This window comes from Passer domesticus, chromosome 10 (assembly GCF_036417665.1).
Source record: "Passer domesticus isolate bPasDom1 chromosome 10, bPasDom1.hap1, whole genome shotgun sequence".
NCBI lineage: Eukaryota > Metazoa > Chordata > Aves > Passeriformes > Passeridae > Passer > Passer domesticus.
The window spans coordinates 12,156,601-12,175,209 of record NC_087483.1 but is presented as its reverse complement, the minus strand read 5'-3'; the positions used below and the strand labels follow the sequence as shown (position 1 = coordinate 12,175,209).

Below are 18,609 nucleotides of genomic sequence, written 5' to 3'. Positions count from 1 at the left end.
GCTGAATTTGTATCATTATCCCAGAGTCAATATGTAGAGAGAGCTGCTTTGCCCTTACTGCTGCTCTAAGAGCCTTTCAGGGAGATGAACTGTTAGAGCAAATCAGTAAACAGCCCATAGGAGTTCCTCTGTTTATGTTGTTTTGGTTTTTAGACAGCAGATACATTTCCGGTAGGAGCTTAAATTCCATTTTATAAAGGTCTTAGACTTACTAAGCAACTTTCTTTTTGAAAGAAAAATCTTACCTCTCTGACATTGCTGCCTGGTTTAGGATTATTTAACAAATGTATCCAATCCATCTCATCTGAAGCACCCCTCTGTGTGGGATGCATGGAGCAGTGAACTGGGGCCAGGCCACTTAGAGGGGTTTGATTTTTCCCCCTCAGAAATGGTCATGGAGTGTTCAAAGAGGCCTTTGGTGAATGATTTGATATATTCGTGCTGTTACTATTTTAAAAATGGGTAATATGTTCTGCAGGAGATAATGGTGGGGAGAATAGGGCAGAGTCACTACTCTGAATTTCGGCTCTAGATATGATCAATTGTTATATTTCGTGCTTTGCTTGCTGCTTTAGCACAGTTCTGGTGTTTGCATATACAAGTGAGTGAAATATGCTGGCATTTAGCAGGATAAAACTCCTGATGGCTTCCTCTCTTGCTGTCCATTGCAGGATCAGCTGTGCTCAGATTTGGATTTTCTTTATTTTGTGGCTTTTTGTTTTTTTCATCTTTTATATAGGATTTCTCTTCTGATATTCACTGCCATACAAGACTAGCTGGATTTATTTTTTTCATCATGCGTAGCTAAATGTATTTGAGGGTCAGGATAAGAACAGTGAATGTACCTTAATTTTGATATTTAGTTACATTGATATTAATTTTTAAAGAAAAAAAACCAAAAAAACTTAGGCTTTTAATATTGGAAGGGGGCAGGGGAGGGAAATTCCTGAAACTCTACTAGATTAAAAGTTTCTGGAATAGTTTGGACTGTGAAAATAGGATTGTGGATAGTTCTGTGAGATTTTGTAAAAGTTAGTTTTGTGTTTTATTTACCTGTGGTATGGGTTTCAGCCCTTGTAAGTATAGAAAACTTTGCTTTCTGTGTGTTTGCTTATTTTTCAAGGTTAATTCCCTCTCTGCCTGTAATGGACAAAAAGTGGTATTGCCTTTCAATTTCAGTCATTGTAATAATCTCATTTTACTTGTTATTCTGATTATTTATCTTCCATGTTTTACCTTTTTTTCTAACTTCCTAAATCAACAAGAACAAGCTGGCAGCCAAGCTGGCAGTTGTATGACAGTGCCATACAGAAGGGACTTAGAGCTTTTAGGATGTAACAAATTATTTAAATTCTTGTCATTTGCGTGATGGTCTCCAGAAACTGGCATATGGCATCATGAGAAGGCAAAATGCCAGTGTAATATCAGCTGGCTGAAAATGCTTGGAAAAGACAGTGAATACATTTTCAAAGGATGAAAAATCATGGCCTAAGGGAAGTCCAGTACATACCTATAATGAACATGTTTGCTTCTGGTTAACATAAAAACAGGGCAGCCATGCTTTGAACAGTTTTGATGGAAGTGCTGTGCAGAGTTTGAACTGCAGAGAACACAGTGATTCATCCTTGTAGGAGCAGGCTAATGTGATGTAACACAAAATGGAGGAACATTTCTTATGGTTTACTACATTCTTAAATGTCAGGAATCAAATGCATTTCTGCACAATAACCAAAAAGAAAGTAGAGAAAGCAGTCACAGTTGTGGTTTTACGAGTCCATGACAAAGTGCCATTCATATTTAGAAAATAAGGAGTTTGGTCACAGATTTTTGCTTCTCCCTGCAGCCAGGAGTGTGTGAATGGAAATTGTTGACTGGAAAAAATGTAAAGCATTTACAGTGATGTGAATAAAATTTATTACAAGTTATCTCCCTTGATTTCCATAAAGTCTGTCCTTGAAGCATCCTGATGCCTTTGGCCACTGTTATGCCTTACATTGATCAATGCAAGATGAAATTTATGGATAACAACAAGGAACACAGTAAGGACAAAGAATCTGCAGCTATTCTTGTACAGTAGCATACTTGAAACACATGAATAAATCCTGGCTTATTCTGAAAACTGCCTTTCAGGCTTTTCATTAAAAAAAATTCTCTAGTTCACCATATATTTCTGTAACCCTTTTTCTGTAGTGAGAAATTCCCCAGGCTAGCTCTGTTTGGTGAACCATTTTCCCAGCTGAGCTGGATGTGTCTTGGTGGTGTTTAAATGAATGAGCCATTGATTTAATTAGGGTTAAAGCAAATTTCTCTTAACTCCTATTTTGCCCTTTCTGTTACAGTCTTCATGGATTACTGCAGGAACTCCAAGTGGCAATGCTGTTTGTGAACTGAAACTGTAAAGAAAAGTGAAAGAAACCTAAATTCTAATTTGTTTAACTTTTAAATAAACAAGCAATTCTTCAACAATTGAAATTACCTTAAGCATATGGCACTTTTTGGTTTGAAAATAGGAAGAAACAAAAACTAAAGTAGATACCCATTTGGATCTACATCAGTCCTCCTTGTACCTTATCAATCGTGTTGTGTGCAAACTATTGTATGTGTGAGAATAAATCCTTGGCTGCCATGGCATCCAGTTCCCAGCCCTGCCATGGAATGTGGGCTTTGTGAGCAGTAAGAACTGCATCTGTAATAAAGTGCTTGCATTCCCATGCCTGCACCAGAGGACTAATATAAACTTTTATGTGGTGTTTGTGGTATTATAATGAGAAAAAATGCTGTTGTTTTTTTTTACAGCTTCTGGGTATTTGAAACCATGATAGCATCCTGAAGAATTTAATGTGATGGTTTCATTTTATTTAGTTTTGTTGAAAATTTATTTACTGTGTTGTGCTGGGGCTGGAAAGGACCCACAAGGGTCATGGAGTCCAACTCCTGGCCCTGCACAGGACACCCCAGGGATGACACCCTGTGCCTGAGAGCATTCCCAAATGTTTGTGGAGCTCTGGCATGCTTGGTGCTCTGACCACTCCCCTGGGCAGCCTGTGCAGTGCCCAGCCACCCTCTGGGTGAAGAACCTTCTCCAATAACCAACCTAACCTCCCTCATGTAGGGAAGCCACAGAAGGTTTTCTTCTCTGTGATCTTTTGCTAGTAAATGTTCATGAAATAGGAAAAAAATAGAACTAGATTTATTGTTGTGTAGTAAATTATTTTTTTCTAATTCTAGATTTCAGTTTGGATAATATTTTTTTATTAAGAGATTTATTTTCACACAGTTCTGAAGTCCCAGGTGACTGAAAATGACAAAAAAAGGAGGAATTGGGAAGGATCAATTTCTCAAGCTCGTTATACAGTAGCTCATATCTTATAACAATATTATTTATGAAAATGTAGTTTTATGTTTTTTAGGAATTGTTGAAATTATTTTTTCACAAAATTTTAAATTCTGAAAGGGTTTCCCTTTAGACAAGTCTTTCACAAGTGAAGGTCCCAGTCCAGAGTTGTAATCAGAACTAGACAATTAACCAGGTTTAATTCCCCAGTAAAATGCACGTCAAAGCACTGTTAGTGTTAGGATGTGATAAAACCATGTGGCCTTCAGTTGTCTGGCACTTAGGGGAGACTTCATCCTACGAAGACCTGATTTCTGTGGTGGTTTTTTAATCAGAAACAGAAATGTAAATTAATTATGAAGAATGCTTGGCTCTGTCAGCTGGACTAAATTTCCAAAGGTGAAATTTCCCTGTAAATAAAAGCTTAGAAACAGAAGAATCAACAATAACATTTGAAGGGCTAATTTGGGGAGGCTGAGCATGATCCATTTGGCTTCAGAAGTGGCCAGGAAAAAGAAAAATGGTTCTTGGTGCTAGCTGACAGTCAGTGAGACAAAAATGCAAGTACTGCTATAAAGTATGATCAGAAAACTAAAAAGGCTTTTGTCTGTTGAGAGAAAGGAACAAATCTGAGAATCATCCACACTCCTCCTCTTGAGGCCTGTCTGAGAGCCTGAGGCTGAATGTTTGTTCCTGTATGAGAGGCCCACAAATGGGGGAGGAGGCTCTATGAAAATAATAAACCCTCCAACCTAAGAGTAGGAGAAATATGAACAATGTCTCAATTTTCTCTGTATTACCTGCTTTCCTTATCAACTCTGTCTTGCTTTGGTGGGAGAGGAGAGAAGGCACAACAGGAGAAATAGAAAGCACCAAGTGGTACTAATTTTCTCTCTTTAGAAACAAAGATAAAGATGGAAAGCTGTGTTTGAGTAATCTGAGTTAAAAAAATTTGGTTTTTCTTTATTTTTGGTAACAGAGGCATAACTTGGAAAAAAGAGCTTGGAGTTTTTTAGGCGTCATCTCTGAAGGGAGGGGACTGATTTTTCTATGAGACATTTGAATCGTACTTCCTAAGCACCATGGAAAACTCTAAATACTGGATATTATTTTAAAATAAAAAATAATAACTTAAATCAAGAGCCTAATCCAAAATTGCCTGAATTCAATGGAAAGGATCTCATTCTTCCCGTTAGTCCCTGGATCAGATTAGGTTCTCATTGAAGAAATATAAAACTTCCCAGCCATATAATTTACTAAGCTGAAGATTTATTTATCTCTTCTTAAAACTGGTTGCTTTCAGACAGCCAGGTGTTGTAAATATTCATGCTGGAATAAATTTGCTTTTCAGGGGTATTTAGTGCAAGTGATCCTTGCACTTGGAAAAATGTCTTGTCTTTTTCTGCCCAAGAGCTCCAGTAAGTTTTTGATGGGTACTGCAGAAAGAGATAGACTGTTCTAAATACTTGATTTATCAGGATCCCTGACCTTCCTGTCATCCTCTGTGGCTTGCATTATCTTTGGATATTGAAGCAAATAGAATGGTTTCTCTGAAGCCCTGTGCAATTTAACTCCCATAACCTGTGGAAAAGGCACCAGATGTTTCCGAGGTCCCAGGTTTCCCATCTCTTCTTTGAACTCATCTCCCTCCCACATGGTTATTAAACTTTGGTTACAGCAACAACAGCTTCTTTTTGAAGGCAGTCACAGTGTTGTCTGATGCTCTTAAATTCTGGTTTAAAATACCATCTAAACCAGTTAAATGGGCAGCACATCAAAGCGTGTCAGGAGCTGTAAAGGAAAGGCTGCTGCCTTTTAAGGCAAAATGATAGCAAGATTAGCATATTTATAAGCATAAATGTTTAGAGGACAGGGTTTTGTCCTCAGTTATAGCACTGGAATGACTTCCTTTTCTTTGTCATTCAAAACTGAAAAAAACCATTCCAGATACAGCAGCCTTAAGGGGTCTAATTCAAGAGAATTAAAATCAGAGAGCTAGACCCACAGTTTTTTTCTCAATATGTTATACTCATAATACGTTTCCTATTTCTTGCTAGAAATTGACTAGAAATGATCCATATTCCAAATTCTCTATTTCTAATTATTGATTGCATTGAAAAATCTTTTCAGCTGGGTGGTTGGAAAAGTGAATTCCATGTGTTCTTTTCACTATGAAGCTTTAATTTCATCCTGTGACACTGCAGATGTGAGTGCCAATGATTTTCTATCTCACAGGGAGAAAAACAGCCAATAATAGATGCAATCAGATTTTTAATGTATTTTCTTTAACATTAAAAATAAAAGATGGAACTAGAAAGAAAGAGGTCATTTATCTTCTGTCAAAAATACAAATGCAGGAAGGGAAGGAACATATATATATGTGATTTGGTTTTATATCAAAGATGTATGCAGCACAAATGTATAATATATAATAATGCCTACTTCACTGCAAAGTACTATGGAAAATCTTCATTTTCAGAAGATTCCTATAATTTCAACTGCTTTTTACTGGAAAGTAGAGACCTGGAAAGCTTTCATGAACCAAGATGTTTACTACTGACATTATGAGAATTTCTTTTCACAGAACAAGTAATTTGGTTGAAAACTTGTATGTTAAATTCCTTCCTCTTTAGCTACTTTAAGCCAGAATGTAGCAAATTAAATTCAATAGGGAATAAAGGATAAAACAAGTGGTTTCTGTGTTCAAGGTTGTTAGAGTAACCTTATTGCTCCAAGGAGGATATAAAAAAAGTAATTGTCTTTCCATTGCAAAAATTTATCCCATGTAAGTGCCTCATTTTGCTTGAGAAGAACAGCATTGGTTGTTCACCTCTGCAACCATTAGCCACTTAAATATATTCAAGTGCTTTAAAAATTTTTTTACAATAAAGTTTAGGCTTTTACTAGACATTGTTCATGACAGGTTGAAATAACCCTTTTCATTCTCTATATATTTTCTTGTATTTCCCAGTTCTTATCTTTTTTGATAGAAAAAAAAGGTCACTGTTTTTAATGAAATGAAGCAATAAAAATCAGGAGTTGAATCTGGGAAAATAAGTTCATAAACCCTGACTGTAAACCTTGTGAGCATTAATGAGCATATTCCATGAAAAGAAAAAAATCTAAACAAAAAGAAATTACATGATGGTAAGAGATTTAGAATGCCACTCTTTACTATGAGTTAAATCTCAAGTGGTTTGTATGCTTCTTATCAGCATTCCCAATGTTTTTACCTTCAGTTATTGGACAATGTCATAGCAATTAGTAGAGCAGTAGTCTGAGAGCCTTGGTAATTCCTGCTGGCAATAGAAGGTTTATAGATACATTCCAAATTCAATTTAGCTTTAATCCAATTATTCTCAATTTGGGATTGAATATCTGCATTGTACAGGCACGAACAAACCTCTGAGTTCACCTGCCAGCTGAGCTGCTGGGAGGGAGTCTGGGCACACTTTGGGCTGCTCCCAGAGGTGACAAGAGCACTGCTGCTCTCTGTGCACTGTCATCAGTGACCGAGGGGCTACGAGCTCTCCCTGCAAGCAGTGACAAATCTCTGCTGCTCCTGGGGCTGCCTTGCTGCAGCAAAGTGTTCTGCTCTGCTCACTGTCTCCATGGGTATGCTTCTTGAGACAGCTTTAGCCACGTACGGTTCTGCTATGGAAAACAAATTAGTTGAAAGAGCAGTAGATAAGCTTGTAATTTCAAAGTTCATTGACACTTTGGTATTTTTTCTCTTTAATGTTCTTAGGGGCTGAATGAGCACAACTGTTTCTGTTGGCTTCATGGAATCATTTGTCAGAAAACTTCACTTCTTTCTCAGCAGAATGGTGCTAATGAGAGAAATGTGTAATTCTGGTGTCTTCATGTTCAGTTAAATTCCCATCCAAACATGAGCCAGTGTTTCTCACTTTCCTACATAATTTATAATTTGTAATATTTTGGCTTTACTGTGGTCAATAATGAGGTCAGAGGAGGTCATGGAATAACACAAAATTCATCAGAAATTCAGGCTAAAAATACCACTAAATACAGGCTTCTGAAAGCCATTGCTCACATTATTAAACATTACTGATCTTCTGAGTGTCTCTTCGTTCTTTAATTCCCGGTGAAGTGATTTGGCTGTGAGGAGCTGTGTGGGTGCTTTGTGTGGGCGTGCTGACACAGCACTCCCGGAGCCCTGGTTAATGTCCCCACTGAGACACTAAGCCTGCTCCTTGTTTTGTATGGGCTGTCAATACTCTCCCTTTCTAGCTTGGAGCTGAGCGCTTTGTTCCACCTAAGCTCTCCCTGCATTGTCAGGCAGTGCTGGAAAAGCTGCTTTAGCTTGGCACCAGGAGTTGTCACACAGGTGGGTGAAGGGGTTGCCTTTTTTCGTCTTGCAGCTCTTACTTGCTGCTGACAGCTGAGATGCAGTGCTAGACTTTATGCTAAATTAAATATAAAAGGAAGTAGGATTCAGGAAGATCAAAGAAAAGCTTTGGACTGGAGCCAACATCATTCCAATTACTCAGCATAGTTTATCAGATATAACATGTGCCTTATGATGTGATCAAGTTTAAACAAGCACTACTGCCTGAATGAAGAGGAGTATACTGGTTACAAATTATCAAGATAATATGAACAAAATAAGTATTAACCTCTAAGCAGGAAAAAAAAATCCAATGTCTTCCAAAGGAACTTTTAATGTTTTTCTCTGTATGCTTTTTGCTTGACCTCAGCTGTCCTGTAAGTCACTGCCTTTTGTAAGAGGCAGTAGAATTCCTGCTATAATCCATTGCACAGGTGCATGGATGCTCAATAATGCTTTTGCTGAACTTGCTTTTCAACACAAGGAAGGAATTGACAGGGAGGGTTCTTTTTACTTTACAAGTACTAATGAGTTTTGATGTCTCTGATTGGGACTAGTGCAGATATGAATTGTTTATTCAGCTTAGGGCATTCATTCTAAAATCAGAGAAACACAGCCTGAGACATATCAACTCAGACTTGCATGTTCCCATCATATTTGTAATTTAATTTGTCTAGATTAATATTTAGCTTGTCAGCCACATGATCTGCCCAAGTACTCCGAATATCAGTAGCCACGGCCTGCTATGGCTAAAACTAAAGTAGATTCTAGCATGAGCTGAATGCTTCTGCCATGTAAGCGTATTCTGGCGTTCAGCAAAGCATGGCCTGTCACCTTAGAGGTGTAGGCTTTATATTTTCATTATTTGATAATGATTTATTCTCCCTTCAACCCAGTTCAAATATGTGCACCTAAGCAGTGGTGTGGAAAGGTGAAAATATGAAGCCTTGGGCAGTGGCACTTGGAAGAGAAAGACTGCATGGAAAACTGTCAGTAAAGCACTGCACAGCTCCCTGAGCAGGAACTGAGAATCCTTGGGGAGCAAGTCATTTAGAAAAGCACTGAGTTGCTTTCTTGCAGGCTAAGCATTGTTGTAAGGAATTTTGGGTCTATTTTTCAGTTCTCTAGTCCTTATCTGGTCTTCTACCATCCTTTATTTTTAGTCTTCCTCCTGCCCTGCCCTCCACTTTACTCTTTTGATTGCATTTAATATTTTTTGTGTCTTTCACAATTTCTCAGACCATCTTGTCCCTCTAGAATGAATAAGCTTTCCTTACCCTAGCACCTGGTATCAGTGGAGTTCTTCAAATTAAGCAGAAATACAATAGCTGGAAGATTGATGTAGCAGCAGACAGGCAGAGCAAGTTCACTTAAATTGCAGTAAGTAGATACCTCCTAGCTAGAAGCAGGAAAGGGAATTTGTTATATGACAATTATGAACTTGGGCATTTGGTAGTAATGGCATAAGGCTTATTTAGTGTGTTTTTACACGAGATGAAAGAGTGATGGGATTGATTACATTAGCATTTACTAACTGAAGGCAATTGGTTTGTTTTCTTCATATGTGGACTCAGATCAGTGGAGAACTGCAAATATTTGCCGTTAGGTCAGAGATGGGGAAGGCAAGGGATATTACCCATAATGTCCTACTGCCTTAGGGGGAAAACACCCACAACCATTTTAAAAAAATTGGGTGCTGCTGTCACTGTGCAAAGATATTTTTCTCTATTCAAAACCACTTCTGCTGTTACCAGTATGTGACAGGAAGCTTTGTAGCATTTGGGTCATCAAAGCCAAACTGATCAAACACGTTAAAAAAAAAAAGTGAGAGCATCAATAGTCTGTGCCTGGAATCTCAGGAGAGGTTTTGAGGGAGTCCTTTATAACTGAGAAGTCTCCAATTCTCTGCTCTACTCTTCACAAATTCAAAAAAGATTGATCTAGATATCTGAGACTATAATCTGGTTTTGCATGTGGGCGATTTACAGTAAAATGGGAGATGGAATCCTATTTTCTCATGTTCTTTGAAATTATGCCATTACACTCTACAGGAATCTTGTTTCACAGAATAGAATGAGTTCTTGGTTCTGATTAAATTTGTATCAAGTTCAAGCTTGTAGCTATTTTGGTCTATATTTTTGTGTCTCTCAGAGTTTTCTGAGAAAAAGAGGGGTGATGGTGATACATAATTAAGGCTATCCCAGTATTTTAGTTTGTGGAGGTTTATTTCACATTTTACATTTCATATATTGATGGGCCTGTGTGGGTTGTACACAAAGAAGTTCTGATGCAAAAAAACCAAACAACCAAACCCAAACATTTTCATCCTTAGATTCCAAGCAGCTAGCTGTGCAATTTGGAGCTACTTCTACAATCACAGTTACAAATTCATAGGGTACAGTCAAACTACTTAAATTGCAGTGAGGCTTCTAAAATATGTATGTTTTTTTCCATTGAGTATGAAAATCTCTGTTGTCAGCATTTCATCTCATATTGGTTATTCTTTATACTAAAGAACCCTTCTGTTCCAGCTTGCATTCTAGGTAAAAAACCCCAAAAGTGTGTCACAGCTGCTCTTAAATGATTCTATTCAGATTTGTATTGTTTTGTTTGCCAAGAATTTGCATTGGAAAGAGCAAAAGAGTTGTGAAGATAACCCCTTATTTGGTTAGGTTCATTCATTCTGATCCCTCAGGAGGTTTTATGCTTTCTTAGCCAGTTTCATTTTGTCAGAGGTCTCTGCTCTGACCCTGTTCTGTCTTGAGCTCTCCTCCAGGTTTATGCTGTCATTGCTGCCATTGAGCAATCCCATATGGAGCCTAAGCCAAATGTCTCATCCACTTGGACTCAAGGGTTCTTTGATTCCTGTTTCTGAGAAACCAATGATTTTTCATGTAAAATTATTTCAAAACAAGCTTTGTTTACGTGGTTAAGAACATGGACAAGGCTCATCTTTCCCAGAATGTGCTTGTATTGGTCTAAGATTCTCTGCAAATTCCATTCACCGAAAAAATATTTCTTGAGTGACTGTAACCCCTACAATTAATCTGTCTTAGAGAATGTCTATTATAAATAAAGGCTAAACAGAGTAATTTTTTTTTCTTGTCAATAGACACCTTCTTATATTTTTCAATCCAGTGTGTTAAATAGAATACTTCAGAAAAGTTATAGTAAAAAAGCTGCTCTTTGCATGTCATGAGCACAAAGATTCATTTGCAAAAAATTTTGAAGGAACTTAGTTCTGGGAATTAGTGGAAGAGGTTTGGAGGCTTCTTTTGTTTCTAAAATGGAAATTTAATAAATTTTTACCCTGAAATTGATTTATAGTTTTGAAGACTTTGAAGTTCCCTATTTTATAAAGAAGCTTCTCCCCTGGCCTGAAAATGCCTTTGCTATTTAACTAAATGGCTTCATGTGAGCTGGAAAAAGGAGAATGAGTCTGAGGGACTATCCAGTTGTGAGGCTTGCCACAAAAGTGGCAGGAAAAGCATCTAACTAAACCATAAAAGTCTAATAATGAAATGTATTTGTGTACTACACTTCTGCATGGCACTGTAAAGATGTAAAACACTGTGTAATTGCTGTGATTTATTAATGCATTTGTGTACTTTTATAACAGCTCTAGTACTTTCTAATAACAACCAAATCATTTATAAACACATTGTTGGCAAAGCTGTTTTAGTCAACCAACCGCTTCTGAATTTATATAATTTTTGAGACGTTATTTTAGCATGCACTTTAGAGTTTTCTGCATATTAAAAAAAGATCCTAATTTCTTTTAAATGGGACCTTGAGGAATTCAAGCCCAGGAACAAGTTTATTTAATGGCTTAGTGAGTTGCTGACACACACTGGTTTATAGCTGCTTGAAAGTAGTAGATGATTTCCCTTCTCTTTTATGAGATGGATTTCAGTTGTTTTCTTTTGTGGAACTTAAGGTTTAACAGCCACCAGGTATCTTCTCCCAAAGAAGTATGACTTTAGAAAGGAGAAGTTCTCCAAGTGGGATAAACCCTGTAGTCTGTACAGAGTGAGCAGAGTTGCTTTGCCCATTTTTTCAATGGAACTGAGCAGATTTCAGTCTGCTTTCCATTGCTCAAACCCAGCAGGTTCAGCTTGGCACCACATCCTGCTGTGGCAGCTGGAGGGTTTGCTCTGAGATCCCCAACAGCTCGTGACAAGCCCACTCTAATCAAGGCTGTGGTCGCAGCACAGAGAAAAGAGCCAACTCTTCAGTATCTTCTTTACCAGTGAGTTAAATCTGAACAGAAGCAAAAATAATACCAAAACATTTTGGCATGAAAAAAACTGAAGCAATATTTCGACCACTAGACTTATTGAGAGAAATCTGATGAATGCATTTCTGTTGAATTCCTGATAATTTTCGTTGTCATGTTTATTTTCGGTAACTCTAGTATCTCCTTTCCGCAACATTTCGAAACTTGTTTTTTCCTATGCAATATTAGCTTTAAAACATGGCCTTGTATTTCTACATTTAATTTAATTAAATTAACTCCTCCTGTGATAGAGAAAAAAACTCTGCCTTCCCTGGCAGATCTCTTGCAGTAGAACTTATACTCTGTTTTTTTTTCTCTTGAAAAATAGATTGATGCTTACTAAAGCAAATTTACCAATCAATTCTTCTTTGGTCTGTGTTTTATGTTTTGGTTTTGGGGTTTTTTTTGGGGGGAACTGGGTTAGCAGGATGTTAACAAAAGCTTATATATTATCTCTAAAGGCAATTTAACCTAGAGATTTAGATCAAAAAGCATAATCTGTAGCTTTAAAAGGTGTATTGGAATTGTGTTTTGACTCTTACCTTGGCAATACATAATAGGCTTATCAGAGTTGAATCCAGGAAAAAAATATCCAAAGGCCCATGCCTCTCTCTTTAAATGTTTCAAAATGAGTCCTATTTCTTTTCGCATAAAGGTTGAAATGGGAAAAGAATTGAGTCTAGATGGGAAACTTGATTTAGACCATAAATTGAGATTTATTTTTTGTTCCTCTCCCTCTGTTCAAGATCTTGAATGTTCAACTACATTTGCTGCAAGAGACTTTGATTACTCTCTTTCGAAATAGGTTATAAAGAATGTTAGGGGAAATGGGATGTGATGTGTATCACAAATTATTTAAAAATGTGAAAAGCAGCAACCATTAGAAAATTCAGCCTGACTTGTCAGCTAGAGAGGAAAGAATCTGTCCCAGAGCTAAGAATGATCTGGGGTTGATAGGCATGGCAGATGCAGGAGGGCTATCCTGCCAGTACAAATTGCTAACTCTAGGTAGATTAGTCTGAAGGAAAAAAAGGGTTGTGAGGTGTGAATTACACTCCAGAACACCTGCTCACACCCAGACAACTTCACCCCATTCCCATTTGTGGGATGACTTTTTGCTGCTATGCAAGTGTGGCTAAATATTGTCACAGAACATTCAATTGCTATTTAGTGCTCTCTGACATGATGTCATCTGACAGGATCACCTTTGGCCAAGTGAGAATTTGCTGTGTTGCTCAAGCCTCAAAATAAAAATTCATCCTGTGTATGTGCTGTACCTGCCAAGCTGGCTCTTTAATCTGAGTTAATAGTCCCTTCATATATAGCACAGTGACCATTCAGTTTCAGAGACATTGAAGCTGTAGCCAAAAGTTAATGCATCTAAATTACATAATGATCATTTTTCAGTGTGCAAAAATGACCTTAATGAAATGGGATGAGTAAGAAGTCTCCTTAACACAGTCTGTTCCACCCCAGTTTCTTGCATCGGGCCCAGTGGAGGGACAGCACCCCAGGATGAGTCCTATGGGCTGGATATCTGCCCCAAGGAGGATCCTGGAAATAGGATCAAACCCCTCTGCAAGGACACAGAGGGGTTTGAAACTCAGTGCCCTGCTGAGATTTCACCTCCACTCCAGCAGCAAAAGGGGGGGTATTTACCCCCACCTCTGCAAAACTCTCTTACTTGAAGGCTCATCTCCTTTCTTCCAAAGTAGGTGTTGTTGAACCCTGCTTTTGAAGAAGGTACAAATAAAGGAAGAGCAGAACCTCTGGGATGAAAGCTCTGTTCCAGAGTGGAGGGGACTTGGCTCCTGAAACCACTAGAGGTGTTCAAACCAACACCTCCTGGCCTCTGGGAGTGTGCTGAGCCCAAAGGTCTGGCTGCTCTGCCTCAGTGTTGAGCTGGGGTAAAGGGGTGCCGATTCCTTTCTTATGCTTTTGTGTCTCCAGAGCATTTCTTGCATATACATTGCTTTAGAAATTGCTTGTAAAAATATACTGAAGATAGCCTGAAGGCACTTGGCAGAGATTTTAGCTTCATAATAAATAATTTTTAAAACAAGAAGTGATATTGCATGCTCTTTTAATAAATAACAGTGAGGGCACAGCATTGTGATAGAGGGGCTCTCAAGCTCTTGAGGTAAATGCTTTACCCTATGGAAATGTTGCTATAGGAGTCCTGATGATTTTCTGCACTTTAGAGGGATTTGCAGGCAGTTCTTTAGGGCTGAAAACCTTTCCTGCCCCAGTTAGTGTAAGCAAAAGCTTTCCTTAGTCACAATTATCATGTTCAGACCGCAGTGTGATGATACTTGGAGCCTCTGACACACTGAAATATGTTTTTGCTGATGAATTGCTGAAAAAACTGAGCAGGTGGGTGGGCTCCAAACTTCTCTGTGTCAATAGGATTCACAATAGGATCAATAGGATCTGACTAGGACAAAAAGAAACAGTATACAGAGCTTTCCTTGAAGTATTTAGACAGCATTTTGTCACAGTCCTCCATTTATTTTATGTATTTCAGGGTCAAGAACATTTAGTTCCTGTCTTTGTGAGCAGAGGGCTCTTCTGCTTTTTGAGCAATGCCTGGTGAAATGGTGCAATGGTTATCACAAAATGATAAAAAACACTAGCCATTGCAGAGCCCCAGACTCACTTAATAAATGGAACTGTGAATAATTAGAGCTTTATAAATGGTTTCTCAAGAAAAACAATTGTCAGAAGAATGAATGCAGGGAATCACAGCAGAATATTCAAGCATGTTTTCAATTTCTTTAGAAGTTATGATTAATAGAGTCAGCCCACAGAATCTTTTATATCTATTCCTGGCCTGCAGAAAGCACAAGGCACCAGCATTGTCTGAAGCCATTTGAATTATGAGAACTGAACTTTGCATTTTACAAGACAAATGAACTTTACTTTTTAAATTGCTTTCAGTCTGAACTTGTTCTTGTGTTTAACCACTGACTGCAGTGCCAGGGAAGTAAGATATAGAGTTTGCTTCTAGAGTGACACAATGAATTTAGCAGAATTAGGTAGAAATTTGATTTGGTATTTCAGTATTTATCACAAACTTGCAGCTTCCAGTGGTTTTCTCCACTCTTCTCCCCTAGTTTTGAAAGTCTCAGCAGTTCCCATTGGTAGGAATTTGAGTTTCAAATGCTTTTATTTCCCATAATGTTTTGCTATTGATAGATAAAAATGAAAGAACCATTTCTTAAAATATTTTGTTTCATTTCTATTACTGAGAGGCTGAAGGGATTTGATTTAAACTCAAAAAAATAAAAAAATTATGTTGGGCCATAATCTTCCCTGTTCAACCATGAGGTATAGTTTAGAGAAAGGTAATATACAGTATATGCAATACAAGCTGAGGAGAAACATATTTCTTTCTCTTCATTAAAATCAAGAAGAGACTTTGTTTATAGTCATACACTTGATTCAGAGAATGAACTTCCTTCCTGATTAAATCACTGGGATTTGGCAAGTATTTGCAATTTCTTATCCAGCAGGTCTGTAATATTCAGAGCTGTATCAAAGTAATTAAAAATAAATGTGTCTGAGCTCAAGTGCTGCTATGTATACCTGAGTGCATGCACACTCTCAAAGTGAAAAACAGGTCATGAAAAAGCATCCTTTACTCAAATCTCTTTGTTATCTTGTACCAGTGTCAGTTTTGTAAATCTTATTTTTTCTGTAACTTCAATGAGAATGTGGAGCAGTCTCTTACGAGAATGTATTCAGCACTTTGTACACAGAAAAAGAAAAACAATCCTAATAACTGGTAGCCTGTTATTCTCAGTGGCAAAAAACCTAAAATATTGTAAGGTGTGTACGTGATTGATTTCACTCTATAGTTTGCTGATCTTTCTAAAATGAATGAGCACTTTGGGAAATGTGCTGGCTGTTTAATGCATTTGGAAATGATTATGAATTTCAGCTTATTTTCCTAAAAGAAACAAGCTTGTGCAATTCTGTTCAGATTAGAGTGCGACTGTAACCAGTAGTTTCCAGTTAAGGAGTTTACAGAAATCTTTTCTCAGTTTTGGTTTCCAAGAATTGCCTCTATTTATCCTTCCCTCAAAGTTTATGTGAGTTATGAATTCTGGAACAAAAAAAAAAAAAATCAGAAATAGGTGAAAAACATAATTCCCTCTTTCAGCTAGGTAAGTTCTGTTCCTCCCCATCTTTCTCCAGGATCAATTTTCTCATACACCTAATTTTCTGTTCTGATTTTGGCTGACTTACTCCTTCTGTTCCTGGCTCATGTGGACAAACAAACCCCCAAATATTGCCCAGCTCTAGCAAAAATGCTGGTCCTGATTGCCTCAGAGATCAGCTTTTCTCCTTACTTGACACAGAGCCCACAAGGCTGAGCAGGCAAGTCGGTGGCTGTAAAAACAGGGGCAGGAAAAGGGACTGGGAAAGTCCAGGGACTTCACTGAGAGCACTGAGCTCTGTCCTGGTCTGCATCCACCAAAAGCAGAACAGTTCCTGCCTTTGGTACTGCCCTCCTGGCCACACCACTTGTTCCTTTCCACTAGGACTTCACACAATTTCCAACAGTCAGGATCTTGGTTTACATGTCTCCCTGCAGTATTTAGTCAGGACATCAGTGGTTTTAGTGTTGAAAAAAAAAAAAAAGCCAAAAAAACCCCACAAAACAGGTGTAATTTCTGGCTGCCACAATGCACACTTAGTCCCCTGAACTAGAAAATCCCTAGAAAACCAGGAGCAGGTAACAGAAATCAGCAGCTCCTGGCTCAGGGAGAGAAGCACGATGGAGAAACTCCACCCTGCAAAGCCCTGCCCTTGCCCAGGGAGCTGAGTCACTGCTTTCAATTGTTCCTGCTTTTCATTTATATTGTTTTCCTTTGTAACGCTGCTTGAATTCTCTCTTCCCAGATGGGTTTTGAGACACAGTTTGGAAAACCCTGCTTTCCCAGCTGTTTGGCACTGTGGGAGCAGAGCTATCTGCCCTGGGGCTGGCTCTGTTCATCTGTCACAGACTCCTGAGACCACAAAACTGAAAATCTCCTTTTGAACAGACTGCATGGGGAATGCTCACATCAAAAACAAGAAAGAAATGTGAAGAAAAAATTAATTTAGCCTAATGGATGCTGTTTACATGAAAGGAAAATCAATATTTGTTAAAGAATAGCAAAAAGATTCTTATTTTTAGAACATTTCTACTTTTCTTGAGACTTCCCACAACAGTAGGCTTTCTAAACCCTTCTCTCTTCTTATTTACTTCTTCTGAATAAAATGAAATTTATTTCATTTCCTAGGTCTCCAGGCATTCCCAGGGCTGACTTTGTGTTAAGAAGACAGATGCATTATACAGAGAAAAGCTTGGGAATGAATACAGACGCATGAACCAGTTCCTGTAATACAGGATCCCCTTATGCCAAACCAACACTCCTTTAAAACTCTGAAATATCCAGTTCAATAGCCTAATTCTATGTGGTTTCTGTCTCAGCCTCGGGTCAAAACAGAAATGTCATTGGAGTGGCTTTTCTCAAGACATTTAACATTCCAGTTTATTGGACTCATGAAGCTTGATACTGGGTATCCAAATTAAACCTTAAGTCACTACCTTTTAAGCTAAAGAAAACAGCTCTGAAAATTTTTGTAAGGCTTGTTTTGCTTTTCTTTTTCCATTATTCAAGTAATCTCTCTTCCCCTCTCCTTCAGAAAAGATTAATTTAAAGAGCAATATTTCACTTTTTGGTATATTTGTCCACATTTTTATCATGCATACAAAGCTGAGAAAATTGTATGAATGAATGTTCTAGTAAGGAATATCCAATATTTTTCTGGTTGACCAAAATATGTGCATCTGTGAGCTGTTTATTAGTGCCTAGTATGTGTTGAACATGTGCCCAATAGGCTTCTTTTCAGTGTCCTGCTTCTTGGAGCAGATGGCGCTGTCTTAATTTTCCCTGTAAAACAAATATTCTTATAATAAGTATACAAATAAGTATAAATCATCCTGTAATGTATATTTTAAGTTTTTCATTACATAGCTTTCTCATTGCAAATCCGACAGGGATAAGATAGAATAATTTTCTTTTTAAATGTACCTAGAATTTCTGTACTTTACCATCTTTTGGTTTGGAGAAAATTAGAGAGATTCTTTTCTTGATGTATCTGAAGCAAACATTGATTTGCAGGGAACTCTCTCTTAAGGTAGCAATACTCCGTTTCCCCATCTCTTGAAAATGCTGAAGGTGCTCTGGTGAATTCTACTTTTTCATGGGGAAAATTAAATGCACTTGCCCACCTTGAGGCTTAAGAAATGCTGTAAGTATTTTTTGGTTCAGTGTTCCCAGTGGCAGATGTATTTAAGGATAGTATCTAAACAGGTACATTTTGAAAAAAATTATTTTATCAAGAGCTAAATAAAACTCCTCTGGAGTCAACAGAATTCTTCTGTATCGCTCAGTGGGACAGCAAGGTCAGGCCTTCACAGAATAATTTGAATTTCTTGCTGCCCAGAAAGGCTCAGAGGGACCTTGTTCTGCTCAGTTAGGTTTAATGGGGGATGACTAACTCTCTTGTTTTGCAGCCAGATATTTGAGAGGACACATATTACAAACTGTAGTGTTGTAGTGGGATGTGGAAGTTTCTGTGGAGCACGTGATGCATTCC

General features: G+C 37.9%; 1 long non-coding RNA gene across 5 annotated transcripts in view; it reads left to right on the top strand.

Moving 5' to 3' along the window:
- LOC135308612 (uncharacterized) overlaps positions 1 to 18,609 on the top strand; it is a 126,801-nt gene that overhangs the window by 90,016 nt on the left and 18,176 nt on the right. The window contains exon 5 of one of the 5 annotated variants that reach the window (XR_010368999.1): positions 17,247 to 18,014. The exons of 1 other annotated variant lie outside the window; for it this stretch is intronic. This is a non-coding gene — a long non-coding RNA (uncharacterized LOC135308612). Of the gene's footprint in view, positions 1 to 2,339; positions 2,593 to 7,082; positions 7,450 to 17,246; positions 18,015 to 18,609 lie in introns of those variants that run through there. 3 more of the 5 variants (XR_010369005.1, XR_010369000.1, XR_010369002.1) reach the window with 3 other exon arrangements.